General features: G+C 36.3%; 1 non-coding gene across 1 annotated transcript; it reads right to left on the reverse strand.

The window, feature by feature from the left end:
- Nucleotides 1-11,233: 11,233 nt before the first annotated feature.
- LOC121210502 (small nucleolar RNA R71) lies at nt 11,234-11,340 on the reverse strand. The gene has a single exon (XR_005905620.1). It is a non-coding gene; the product is annotated as a small nucleolar RNA R71 (small nucleolar RNA).
- Between the last annotated feature and the right edge of the window lie 2,803 nt (nt 11,341-14,143).

Raw genomic sequence — 14,143 nt, forward strand, 5'->3', positions numbered from 1 at the left:
AATATATTAAATTAAGGTTAAATTCATTCATATAGATTTGGATAGACCTAATACGGAGTTAGATCGGGGCAAAGAAAAAGTATCGGATTAGTAGCCCACGAATCTACGTACACTTGTCGAGGTAAGTTTGTGTAACTAAATTGTATATTTATATGTTTTAAATTGAATATTATTGTATGAAATTTTTACAAATTTCCATGTGTATTTATTAATCACATATCCGATAAGTACCGTATCCTATTTGAACCTTAGAAAATCGATGGATACAAATGACATGTCATTAAGTGTTCCTGATTGGTTGTGGTCCTGCATGTGTTGTGGACACACCATGGCTCTCACGAGCTTTTTGATATTTGGCTCTCTAGAACTTCCCGTTGTACAACTCACATGAGCTTCCCGTTACATGGCTCGAAAGAGCTTCCCGTTTACATGCTCGTATGGGCATACCTGTATATGAATTAACGGATTACAGATTTGTACATCTTATACTACCCGTATATCCAACAATATTTTAAACTGTTCAACGGGCAATGTTTTGTTATAAGAAAATGTGAATCCGATACGAACGGTTATCAGTATATACATGAAATTACAAGGAAATGATATTATATGATATATTGAAATATGAGATGGATGATACATGTATGGAACTTGCTTGGTGACTATGTTCAACCATGTTTATGGGTTATTATATGTGTTTACATGGCTAACATGATGAAGGTATGTGTTTAGGCTTTTGGCCAAGTTGATTTGGATATTTCGTATATGCTTACCTTATATGTGAAATAATGGTAAGTTAGATTCCATGTTATATGAACTTACTAAGCATTAAATGCTTACTCTGTTTTATTTTCCCTGTTTTATAGTAATTTGGAAGCTCAATTTGGTTGGAAGCTGGTCAGAGCAACTGCACACTATCCATCGGCCTTTTTGGTATACTTAGTAAATCAATTTTGATTATAATGGCATGTATAGGTTAATTTGGCCAAATGTTGGCATGTAAATGTTTTGTTGTGATTAGCCATTTGAATGGCTTGTGTTTGATATATTTATATATATATATGGCTTATCATGTTTGATGTGTGTTTGATATGTTTGAGTGATGGTGAACTTATAAGTATATTGATGATTGGTTTGAATTGGTATATTTGGCATACTTATGCAGATATGTGGTTGGACCAATAGGTTATTGTGGATGTTGATTGACATGTTATAAGATGTTATTTGAGGTGCCTAAAGGCATATTGGTTGTATGTTGTGATAACACATGTTTAGGACATGATTTTGGCTTGATTAGAATGTCTTGTTATGACTTATTGATGTTTAAAATTGTTGAGTTAGGTTGAAGACAAGTTGGGCGAGAAAATGGCTTGGAAATGACCTCTTTTTGTCCACACGGGCAAAGACATGGGCGTGTGTCTCAGCGGTGTGTGACACATGGCCAGGTGACACGGCCATGTGTCCTCTGTATCTTTAATTTGCACAAAACAAAATACTCACACGGCTTAGCACACAGGTATGCGGCTTGGCCGTGTGACCCAAGTTAGAGAGCTTCTAAGTTTGGACACGGGCTGGGACACAGCCAAGTGTTCCTATTTCAAATGCCCACACGGGCTGAGACACGGGCGTGTCTTTTGGCCGTGTGAGCCACAGGGCCTAACCACACAAGTGTGTGTCCCCTGCACTGTTGAAAATTTTTAATATTTTCTGAAATATTCTTTGAGCACTCGATTTAGTCCCGACTTGTTTCTAAAGTGTATTTTGGGCCTCGAGGGCTCACATAAAGGACATTATGCTTGATTTTGATTCGTTTCTAATATGAATGTTGTATGATATGAAATATTTGTTTATTTATTCTGTAAATTTTGGTAATGCTTTCTAACCCTGTTTCGATGATGGATACAGGTTAGGGGTGTTACATTTATTGGTATCATAGCTACAATTTTGTCGATTCTTGGACTAGCGTAGCATATACGAGTCTAGCTATACATGCCATTATATAACCCGTGATAGTGTGATATCTCCTGACCATTTTAAAATATGTTTTCATATAGTAATGTCATTCAACCAAGATGATTCCGAAGAAACTGAAAGTAATGCTCAAGCCTCTGTGGAAAGAGTAGCTTTGAGTAGTAGGAGGCCTATATCTAAGGGCCGAGGAGGAGAGGCTAAAGAAGCCTTCTTCCAAAAGATGAATGAATTGTTTGCTGAGTTTGTACGAACAAATCCGGCTGTACAACAACCTCCACCTCCTCCTGTTCTTCAACCGGTTCCCGATATTTCTTAAAGTACAGAACTTATCAAAGTTGGCAAGCCTCCTGTTGATAAATTCGTCTAAGTACGGAGCAGAAGAATTTCGAGCTATAGTTGAGGATGATCCTGAAAGATCTAAGTTTTGGCTAGAAAATACTATCGGAGTTCTTGATGAATTATTTTGTACACCGGTTAAATATATTAAATGTACAATGTCTTTGTTAAAAGATTCAGCTTATCGGTGGTGAAACACATTAATTTTTGTTGTGCTGAAAGAAAGGGTCACCTGAGAATTCTTTCAAACCAAGTTCCAAAAGAAATACATCAGTTAGAGGTTTCTTGACCAGAAACGTAAAGAATTCTTGAAGCTTAAACAGAGTCATATGACAATATCTGAATATGAATGAGAATTTTTCCGATTGAGCAAATATGCTAGAGAATGAATTTCGACTGAAACTGCAATGTGTAAGTGGTTTGAAGATGCTTTAAACGAAGATATAAAACTGTTAGTTGGGATTCTTGAGTTAAAAGAATTTGTTGTATTGGTTGATTGGGCATATAAAGCTTAAGAGCTGAGCAAAGAGAAAAGACAAGCTGAGATGGAAGCCAAAAATCCAAGTAAAAGACTGATGGGAAAGTTATACCAATCAACATAAAAGAAATTAAAGAAATATCATGACCGTTCTACTACTTCTGCGGGATATTTCGGTAGAGATAGAAGTACTCGACGCTCCAATCCTAGATCTCAAGCTACATTTGTAGTGAGTACGGGTAGTGTTAGAAACATCAAACCTAAGTGCAAACACTGTAACAAACTACATTTTGGTGAATGTCGAATAAAGAGTGGAGCTTGTTTTAGATGTGGTTCCTTTGACCCTTGTCTTAGAGATTGCCCGGAGAAATCTGAAAAAGAGAGTATGCAAACTTCGAGGCTGAGCAACACAGTTGCAAGAGGTAGACCACCTTATAATCCTGGAAATACGAGTGGTAGTTGTGGTGTGACAAGAGAATCCACTTTAGGATCCGAAGCACGAGCACCAACTAGGACTTATGTTATTTGTGCACGTGAATATGCTTCTGTGCCAGATGTTATTACCGGTACTTTATCTCTTATTGATACTGATGTAACTACTTTAATTGATCTTGGTTCAACTCATTCATATATTTGTATGAATTTAGTGTTTAGTAAAAATTTACCTATCGATCCCATTAAATTCGTGGTTAAAGTATTGAACCTTCTAGGCTAGTATGTGATGGTTGATAAAATTTACAAGAATTATCCGTTAATGATACGGGGTTATTCTTTCCCGGCCTATTTGATGCTATTACCATTCGATGAATTTAATGTGATATTGAGTATGAATTGGCTAACTTTACATGATGCCATGGTAATTTGTAAACAGAAACATATTGTATTAAAATGTCAGAATGGTGAAATGCTTTGTATTGAATAAGATAAATTGGACTGGTTGTTTAATGTGGTATCAGCTATGTCAGCACAAAGTTATGTGAGAAAAGGTTGTAATGTTTATCTTGCTTATGTGTTGGACACTAAAGTATCTGAGTTGAAGATTAAGTTAGTGCCAATGGTTTGTGAGTATCCTGTTGTGTTTCCAACAGAGTTACCTAGATTACCGTCGGTCAGAGAAGTCGAATTTGCTGTAGATTTGGTACTGGGAACAACATTGATATCGATAGCACCATATAGAATGGCTCTTAGATAATTAAAAGAATTGAAAGCACAGTTGCAAGAACTGACTAATAGGGGTTTTGCTCGACCTAGTTTTGCACCTTAGGGTGTACCAGTTCTATTTGTTAAGAAGAAGGATGGATCATTGAGATTATGCATTGACTACCATCAGCTTAACAAAGTTACAATTAAGAATAAATATCCGCTGCCTCGCATTAATGATTTGTTTGATCAGTTGAAAAGTGCCACAGTGTTCTCGAAGATTGATATTTGTTTTGGCTATTATCAGCTACGAGAGAAAGAATATAATGTGCCGAAAAGAACATTCAGAACCAGGTACTGACATTATGAATTTCTTGTGATGTCGTTTGGTTTAACTAATGCACCTACGGTATTTATGGATTTGATGAATTGAATTTTCAGACCGTATTTTGATAGATTTTATGTGGTATTTATTGATGATATTTTGGTATATTCCTGAGATGAGACTAAACATGCTGAGCATTTGAGAATTGTTTTGCAAACTTTGTGAGATAAACAACTGTATGTTAAATTTAGCAAATGTAAATTTTGGCTTCGAGAAGTTAGTTTTTTAGGGCATATAGTATAGGCTGAAGGCATCAAAATTGATCCGAATAAAATTTCAGCTATTGTTAACTAGAAACCACCAAAAAATGTGCCAGAAATTTTCTGAGATTAGCTGGTTATTATCGGAGATTTGCAAAAAGATTTTTGATGATAGCTACACCGGTGACACGACTATTACAGAAAGATGTGAAATTTGAATAAACTGATAAATGTCAGCAAAGCTTTGATCAGTTGAAAGCCCTGTTAACTGAAGCACCAGTTCTGGTTCAGTCTAAATCGGGTAAGGAATTTGTGATTTACAGTGACGCGTTATTAAATGGTTTAGGCTGTGTTTTGATGCAAGACGGTAAAGTAATAGCTTATGCCTTCAAACAGTTGAAGCCACATAAAAAGAACTATCTGACATATGATTTAGACATCTATTATTTTGGCACTGAAAAAAATTTGGTAGCACTATTCGTTCAGTGAAAAATGTCATATATTTACCGATCATAAGAGTTTAAAGTATCTGATGTCACAAAAAGATTTTAATTTGAGACAACATAGATGACTTTAATTATTGAAGAATTATAAGTTGATTATTGATTATCATCCGGGAAAAGCAAATGTAGTTGTAAATGCTCTAAATAGAAAATCTTTGTTTGCTTTACGAGCATTGAATACCCGATTGTCATTGTCTGATGATGGCTCAATTTTAGTCGAGCTAAAGGCTAAACTGATGTTTCTACAGTAGATCTGCGAAGCTTAAAAATGTGATAATGAATTGAAAGCTTCTCAAAATTTCAAATAGGACCCGATGATTGTTTGTTATTTAGAGGCATAATTTGTGTATCGAAGAACCCAAAGCTTGTACATAAAATTTTGCACGAAGCTCATAATGGTAGTATGGTTGTTCATCTGGGAAGTAATAAAATGTACAATGATTTGAAACAGATGTACTGGTGGCCGGAAATGAAACGTGATATTTCTGATTCTGTATCTAGATGTTTAATATGTCAGTAAGTAAAAGCTGAACATCAGGTATCTTCGGGACTGTTACAGCCAGTGACGATACCAGAAGGGAAATGGGATAGAGTTACAATGGATTTTGTATTGGGGTTACCCCTATCTCTAAAAAAAAAGATGCCATTTGGGTTATCGTTGATTGTTTGACGAAGTCTACACATTTTATTCTGGTACGTATGGAATTCTCTCTAGACAGATTAACAGAATTGTATATTTCGGAGATTGTCTGACTGCATGGAGTGTCACTTTCCATTATTTCTAATAGAGATCCGAGATTCAGATCGCTATTTTGGGAAAAGATATAGGAAGCTCTGGGTATCGGATTACATTTTAGCACTGTATTTCATCCTCAGATTGATGGTCAGTCAGAGCGTGTGATCCAAATTCTTGAAGATATGTTTCGGTGTTGTGTTTTAGAATTCAAAGGTAATTGGGAGAAATATTTCCCGTTAGCCAAATTTTCATATAATAATAGCTTTCAGTCGAGTATAAATATGGCACCGTATGACGCTCTGTATGGTCATAAATGTCGAACTCAGTTATATTGGACTAAGCTCAGTGAGAAAAAGATACACGAGGTTGATTTGATCCGCGAGACTAAAGAAAAAGTAAAAGTAATTCGAGATAGCTTGAAACTAGCTTTTGATCGTCAGAAATGTTATGCGGATCTCAAACGTAAAGAAATAGAGTTTCAAGTTGGCAACAAAGTATTTTTGAAAGTTTCTCCCTGGAAGAAAGTTCTCTGGTTCGGTCATAAAGGAAAGTTGAGTCCACGATTTATCGGGACGTATGAGATTACAGATAGAATCAGACCTGTTGTGCACCGATTAGCTTTACCTTCAGAACTAGAAAAGATTCAAAATGTCTTTCATGTTTCTATGTTACGATGGTATCTATCAGATCCTTCAATGTTATTCTCCGACGGAAGTTGAAATTTAGTCTAACATGAGATACGGTGAGGAATCGATTAAAATTCTGGCACGAGAAGTGAAAGAATTGAGAAATAAAAAGGTAGCTTTAGTAAAACTTCTCTGGCAGCGACACGAAATAGAAAAAGCTACCCGGGAACCCGAAGAAACTATGAGAAAACAATATTCGAACCTCTTTAGTAGTAAGATTTTTGAGGATGAAAATTATTTAGGGAGAGAATTGTAACAGCCCGATTTTCATTGGTGTCGGGAATAATGGTTCGAGACCACTAAATTCGGCAAGTAAGTTCATAAATATTAAATATTACGAGTCAAATATGGTTTTTAAAAGGTTTTTGAATTAGTTATTTGCATTTTATAATGATTTATTAGGTCAAGTGGTTTTAGAAAGTGAGGTATCAAGACCTCGTTTCTATAAACTGAGCCGTAGATATTTTTATAAATATTTACGGAGTGTCATTAAGGTAGTATTAAAGTTTCATTGAAAAATTTTAACGTTTTGATAGTTAATTAATTAAAAAGGACTAAATTAAAAAAGGTACAAAACTTGCAAATTTTAATAATTAAGTGACTAAATGGTTTAATTAATAAATGAGGGATGACTTAAGAAACAATTATGCCTAAAATAAACAATCTTCATATTTTAGCTTCATGTGAGCTCAATTCTTACTCGTTTCTTATAAATTTTTTATGTTTTTAAGATTGTTACAATTAGGTCCAACTAAACCTTACCTTAGTTTTTAATTTTGTTCAAAATTTTTGAAGTGACAATTGATGAATCTATATGATTTTAGTTATTAAATGATGAATTTGAGATGTTGATTGATATTTAAAAGTATATTGTTAAGGAATTTTGATGAAATTATGATTTAGGGACTAAATTGAAAAGATGATAAATTCATGGAAAAATTCTAAATTTTAGGAAATTCATAGATTGCTATTGATATATATGGAAATCGGCTCAGCTTGAAATAAGGATTAAATTGTATGAATTTCATTTTCCGAGCCTAGGGACTAAATCATAATTAATTAAAAGTATAGGGGCAAAAGGGTAATTTTTCCAAAGATGTATATTGGATTGAATTGAATAGTAAATATATTAAATTGAGTTAAACTCATTTGTATAGATCCGGATAGACCCAATGCAGAGTTAGATCGGGGCAAAGAAAAAGTATCGGATTAGTAGCCTACGAATCTACGCACACTTGTTGAGGTAAGTTCGTGTAACTAAATTTTATATTTATATGTTTTAAATTGAATATTATTGTATGAAATTTGTATAAATTGCCATGTGTATTTCTTGATCACATATCTGATAAGTATCGTGTCCCTTTTGAACCTTAAAAAATCGATGGATACAAATGACATGTCATTAAGTGTTCTTGATTGGTTGTGGTCCTGCATGTGTTGTGGACACACCATGGCTCCCAGGAGCTTTCTGATATTTAGCTCTCATGAGCTTCCCGATTAATGGCGCTCTTGAGCTTCCCGATATTTGGCTGGCAAGAGCTTCCCGTTACATGGCTCGAAAGAGCTTCCCATTTACATGCTCGTATGGGCATACCTGTAAATGAATTGACGGATTACAGATTTGTACATCTCGTGTGTACTACCCATGTATCCAATGATATTTTAAAAGGTTCAACAAGCAATGTTCTGTTATAAGAAATGTGAATTCAATACGAACTATTATCAGTAGATACATGAAATTACAAGGAAATGATATTACATGATATATTGAAATATGAGATGGATGATACATGTATGGAACTTGCTTGGTGACTATGTTCAACCATGTTTATGGGTTATTATATGTGTTTACATGGCTAACATGATGAGGATATGTGCTTAGGCTTTTGGCCAAGTTGATTTGGATATTTCTTGTATGTTTACCTTATATGTGAAATAATGGTAAGTTAGATCCCATATTATACAAACTTACTAAGTATTAAATGCTTACTCTTTTATTTTCCATATTTTATAGTAATTCAGAAGCTCATTTTGGTTGGAAGCTAGTCGGAGCAACTTCACACTATCCATCGGCCTTTTCGGTATACTTAGTAAATCAATTTTGATTAAATGGCATGTATATGTTAATTTGGCCAAATGTTGGTATGTAAATGTTTTGTTGTGATTAGCCATTTGAATGACTTGTGTTTGTTATATTTTGATATATATATGTATATATATATGGCTTATCATGTTTGATGTTTGTTTGATATGTTTGAGTGATGGTGAACTTATAAGTATATTGATGATTAGTTTGAATTGGTATATTTGGCATACTTATGTAGATAAGTGGTTGGACCAATAGGTGATTGTGGATGTTGATTGACATGTTATAAGATGTTATTTGAGGTGCCTAAAGGCATATTGGTTGTATGTTGTGATAACACAAGTTTAGGACTTGATTTTGGCTTGATTAGAATGCCTTGTTATGACTTATTGATGTTTAAAATTGTTGAGCTAGGTTGAAGACGAGTTGGGCGAGAAAATGGCTTGGAAATGGCCTATTTTTGCCCACACGGGCAGAGACGCATGTGTCTCAGCCGTGTGTGACACACAACCAGGTGACACGGCCATGTGTCCCCTGTATATTTAATTTGCACAAAATAGAATGCTCACACGGCCTAACACATGGGCGTGCGGCTTGGCTGTTTGACCCAAGTTAGAGAGCTCCTAAGTTTGGACACGGGCTGGGACACGGCCGTGTGTCCTTATTTCGAATGCCCACTGAGAAATCGTAATTCATACATATTTTTATCCCATACTTACTACGTTTATGAATAATTTCTCCTTAGATTTGGTGAATTCGATGCTCCTAATCCTTTAATTTCATGTTTTATTCTCAGGAAAGCATAGGAGAGTAAAAAGAGTGAGAAATTGGCAAAAAAACGGAGAAAACAGGCCAACATGGGAAAACAACATGGCCTGGGCTTCCTCACACGGGTAGACCACATGCCCGCGCCTATTTAACAGCCTTAACCACAGCTTGAAGCTATTGCCCACGGGGTGTCACTGTCGAGCCTAAATTTAGTTCTATTCAAAAAAGGCCACTTTTGAGGGTTTGGAGGCATTCTAAAGCTTATATAACCACCCTAGAGGAGGATTAAAGGGGACATACAGAGTAGAAAGCAAGGAATTACTCGAAGAAAGTCGATTGATCCATCTCAGAAGCCGGATTCACATTCAAGATGGAAAATCTCCCTTCAATTTCCCTCAGGAGTTTTTAGGTTTTCATTATGTTTTGTATTTATTATTCTTATGAGATGTTTTCCTTTACAATTATGAGCTAAACCCCCTAAATACCTAAGGGGAATGAAACCTAAGATGAATCTTGTTATTATTTTCTAAATTTTATGATAAATATTTGACTTGTTCGTAATTATGCGTTCTTAATTCTTGCTTCAATATTTCAAGATATTGTTTCAAGTTTATGCGCTTATTCAGAGGAGCAAATTCCCTGCCTAAGAGTAACTTTGTCATAATTAAGTAGAGTTGATTGCACGCCTAGACATAGGGTGACAAGATTTTTTCGGATTAGGGAGAAACCTAATAAGGAGATCCATAGATCGAGTTAATGCGACACTAAGGAGTTAATTAGAAAGAGATTTCAATTAATCAACCTAGGGTTAGACATTATTAGTCCCAAGAGAGAGATAACTTAAGGATTTCTACGGAACAAATCGAATGAATAAATCGTCCGATTCATAGTCAAATAACAAGTGAAGTCTAGGTGGATTTTTCCTGGGTATTGTCTTAATTAATCAGTTTTTCCTAAAAGTATTTTCCTCAAATTTTCTCTCTGTGCACCCTTGGTTTAGTTAATTAAGTTTAGGTAAATAAATCCCTTAATTTTTAGTCTAGATAATAAAAAGAAAGTAATTACTAGTACTTTTAGTTCATTTGGGTTCGACAATCCGGTCTTGCTAAAGCTATACTACTATTCGATAGGTATACTTGTCTTTATCGTGATAATAGTTAGTTTTAAGAACGATCAATTATAAATATTTAAAACTTGTAGCGAATATCACGTATCAAGTTTTTGGCGCCGTTTCCGGTTAATTGAGATATTTGGAACACTCATTTTTTATTACTTTAGCCATTTATTTTATTGCAATTTAAACTTTATTTTTGTTTTTCTTACTAAATTTTTCTTTATTCCTTCTGGCAAGTTTTTATAGTTTATGACTAGAAGAAACCAGTCAGAACCATTACTCTTTGATAGTGAGATTGAAAGAACAGCTCGCAGAAACCAAGGAGAAATAAGGCGAAGCCTAAGATACATAGAGGGAGAGCAAGAGGACGATACTCACACCACAACCGAGGAGATGGCTGAAAATCGGAAAAATCAGATACCTCCTGCGATTGCTGATGATCCAGTAAATCAGAATCCTGCTCCACCCACTATGTATGATTATGCTAAACCTTTTTTACAGGAACTGAACCAAGTATAGTTAGGCCTACTATTGCTGCAAATAATTTTGAACTGAAATCTAACACAATTCAAATGATACAATAGTTTGTTCAATTTGATGGTTTGTAGTATGAGAATCCAAATACTCATTTGGCAAATTTCCTGGAATTCTGCGATACTTTTAAAATCAATGGCGTTTCTGATGATGCCATACATCTTCAGTTGTTTCCATTCTCATTGAGGAACAAAGCTAAACAGTGGTTGAACTCGTTACCATGAGGGTCAATCACTACTTGAGAACAAATGACTGAAAAGTTTTTACTTAAATATTTTTCGCCAACTAAAATGGCTAAGTTGAGGAATGATATCTCTTCTTTTGTGCAGATGGATTTAGAAACACTCTATGACACATGGGAGAGATACAAAGACCTACTACACGGGTGCCCTCAACATGGGTTACCACTTTGGCTATAGGTTCAAACATTTTACAATAGAGTGAACCCCTCAACTAGATAGATAATTGACGCAGCTGCTGGTGGAACCATCAACAACAAAACACCTGAAGAGGCTTACAAATTTATAGAATAAATGTCACTGAATAATTATCAGTGGCAAGTTATAAAGACAAAGCTGATGAAAGCAGCCGGCGTTTTTAATGTCGATTCAATTACTATGCTCTCAAATCAGGTAGAACTTTTGAACAGGAAGATTGACGGTTTACTTGGTTCTTCACAGGTACAGCCATTGATGAAATGTGATTCAAGCGGAGGAGGAGTACACATAAATGATCCAACATTCAATCCTAGCACAATATATGGGTAATAACAATTCTAGACCCAAAAATAACCCATACAGTAATACTCATAATGCAGGTTGGAGGAACCACCCCAATTTCTCGTGGGGTGGTTAAGGGAATCAAAGGCCACAACATCCTCCAAGTTTTCAACAACCTCCTTACCAACAGGAAAAGAAGTCGAACCTTGAAGAGATGCTCACACAGTTTATCTCGGTGTTAGAAACTCGTTTTGAGAATACCGAGACAACACTTAAAAATTAACAAACATTAATCCAAGGACTCGAAACTCAAATAGGACAGCTCGCCAAGTTAATTTCTGAACGACCATAAGGAAGCCTACTAAGCAATACTGAATCTAACCCAAGGGAGCAACTCAATGCAATTGCCATTCAAGATGAGAAAGGGTTAGTTGCATCTGAACCAGAACCAAGGCAAGAAACTGTGGTAAGCAAAGGTAAAGGTGAGATAGGCCACAATGAGTAGAAATCGGTAAGTACAAAATACAAACCTCGTGTGCCATACCCCAATGCGACAAGGAAAGACCACTCAGATAAACAATTTGGTAAATTTCCTTAAACTTTTAAAGAAATTACATATTAACTTTCCGTTTATTGAAGCCCTTTCGCAGATACCGAACGCAGTCAAATTTTTAAAGGAGCTTCTAGCAAATAAACGGAAGTTAGATGAAGCGTCGCATGTGGAGCTAAACGCAGTTTGCTCAGCCATTCTACAAAACAAGCTGCCCAACAAATTAAAAGATCCAGGGAGTTTTACAATTCCTTATTTAATTGGTAGCTTAGATGATGCGTTGGCTGATTTAGGAGTTAGTATCAATGTCATACCTTACAAAATGTTTAAACAACTAGGTCTTGGGAAACCCAAACAAACTAGGATGAGCATTCAATTAGTAGATAAAACTATCATATTTCCTAGGGGTATTATTGAATATGTACTCGTTAAAATTGACAAATTTATATTCCCGGTTGATTTTGTTGTTCTAGACATATAAGAGGATAGTAACACTCCTTTAATTTTAGGAATGCCCTATTTAGCAACTGCCAAAACAATTATTGACGTTGGCACAGGTGAACTCACACTTTGTGTGGGAGACGAAACAATCACCCTTCAAGCTCGTAATTCGAGTAACACATCAAAAATTAAAGGTGATTGTACAGATTGTTCTACTAAGACTGACTATATGGTGCAACCTACTTTGCAGGAAATAAGTTCGAATAACATACGTGAGCCATGTTCAAGCAACAACAAAGGACCAATCTATGAAGAATGAAGGCTACAAATCGAGGAGTTAGATGAATGGTGGACATATAGACCGAGAAAACACAATAAACCAAAACCAAGCCAGGACGAGCTAAATACCTCACCAAATCAACTTAAAGTTGGAGACAAAGTACTACTAAATGCAGCAGATCCTCACATTGCCACTTCTAAACCGAATGAAGAAATTCCTCTTACGGTACTTAGCATTTTTCCATACGGTACAGTCAAGGTAATTCATCCCAAATTTGGCACGTTCAAGGTAAATAGTACTCATCTTAAACCTTATGTTGATAAAATTGATAGTAGGGATGAGGAGTGTAAATTCCTCGAGCCACCATGATCACACACCAAAGAGGTAAGTCGAGCTTAGACTATAAATAAGTGCTTCTTGGGAGGTAACCTGAGCACTAACAGTATTAATTTCTTTAAATCTTAATTTTTAATATCGAACATACTAACCAAATCATGGAACGCAGGCTTTCTAAAGACCACACGGCCAGGCACATGGGCGTGCCTTAAGTCGTGCTCACATCACGGGAGGCGATACGGCCGTGTAAAAACAGGGCAAATTTCTTCCCAACACGGAATACGATAAGTTGACACGGCCGTGCGATATGGCCGTAGGCGACACTATCAAAACAACACGGGAGTGTGCCACGCCCGTGTCCTAAAATCGTGGGTGAACCTGTCAAATTAACACGGACGTACGGCACACTCGTGCCCAGCACCCGTGGTCGACATTGTCAAACTAACACGGGTGTGGGCCTTCATTCACGGGCGTGGGAGAAGTGAACGAAGAAGGACACGGCCGTGAGACACGGTTGTGTGCATCAACACGCCCAAGGAATACGAGCGTGGGCCAAATGTTAGACGCGCCCAAAATTTAAAAATCACGAAACACACGGGAAAAAATTAGGGCATACAGGCGTGCCCCACGACTGTGTGCCCCAAAAATCTATATAAACCCATCACTATTCATCATCCCCCTCCCCAAAAATCCCTAATCCTAGCCGCTGCAACTTCACATGCCCTACCTGCCACGCTCGTGCACCGATCACAATACTATTCCCAACGACCCAAGCTCTTCCCTTTTGCATTTACCATGTCATCTTCACATGGGAAGAAGACCGCCATCCCCACCTCAAAGAAAAGGAAAAGAGCAGTGTCATCCTCTGGTCCTACTGTGG

Source organism: Gossypium hirsutum, chromosome A11 (assembly GCF_007990345.1).
Source record: "Gossypium hirsutum isolate 1008001.06 chromosome A11, Gossypium_hirsutum_v2.1, whole genome shotgun sequence".
In the NCBI taxonomy this organism is placed as follows: Eukaryota; Viridiplantae; Streptophyta; class Magnoliopsida; order Malvales; family Malvaceae; genus Gossypium; species Gossypium hirsutum.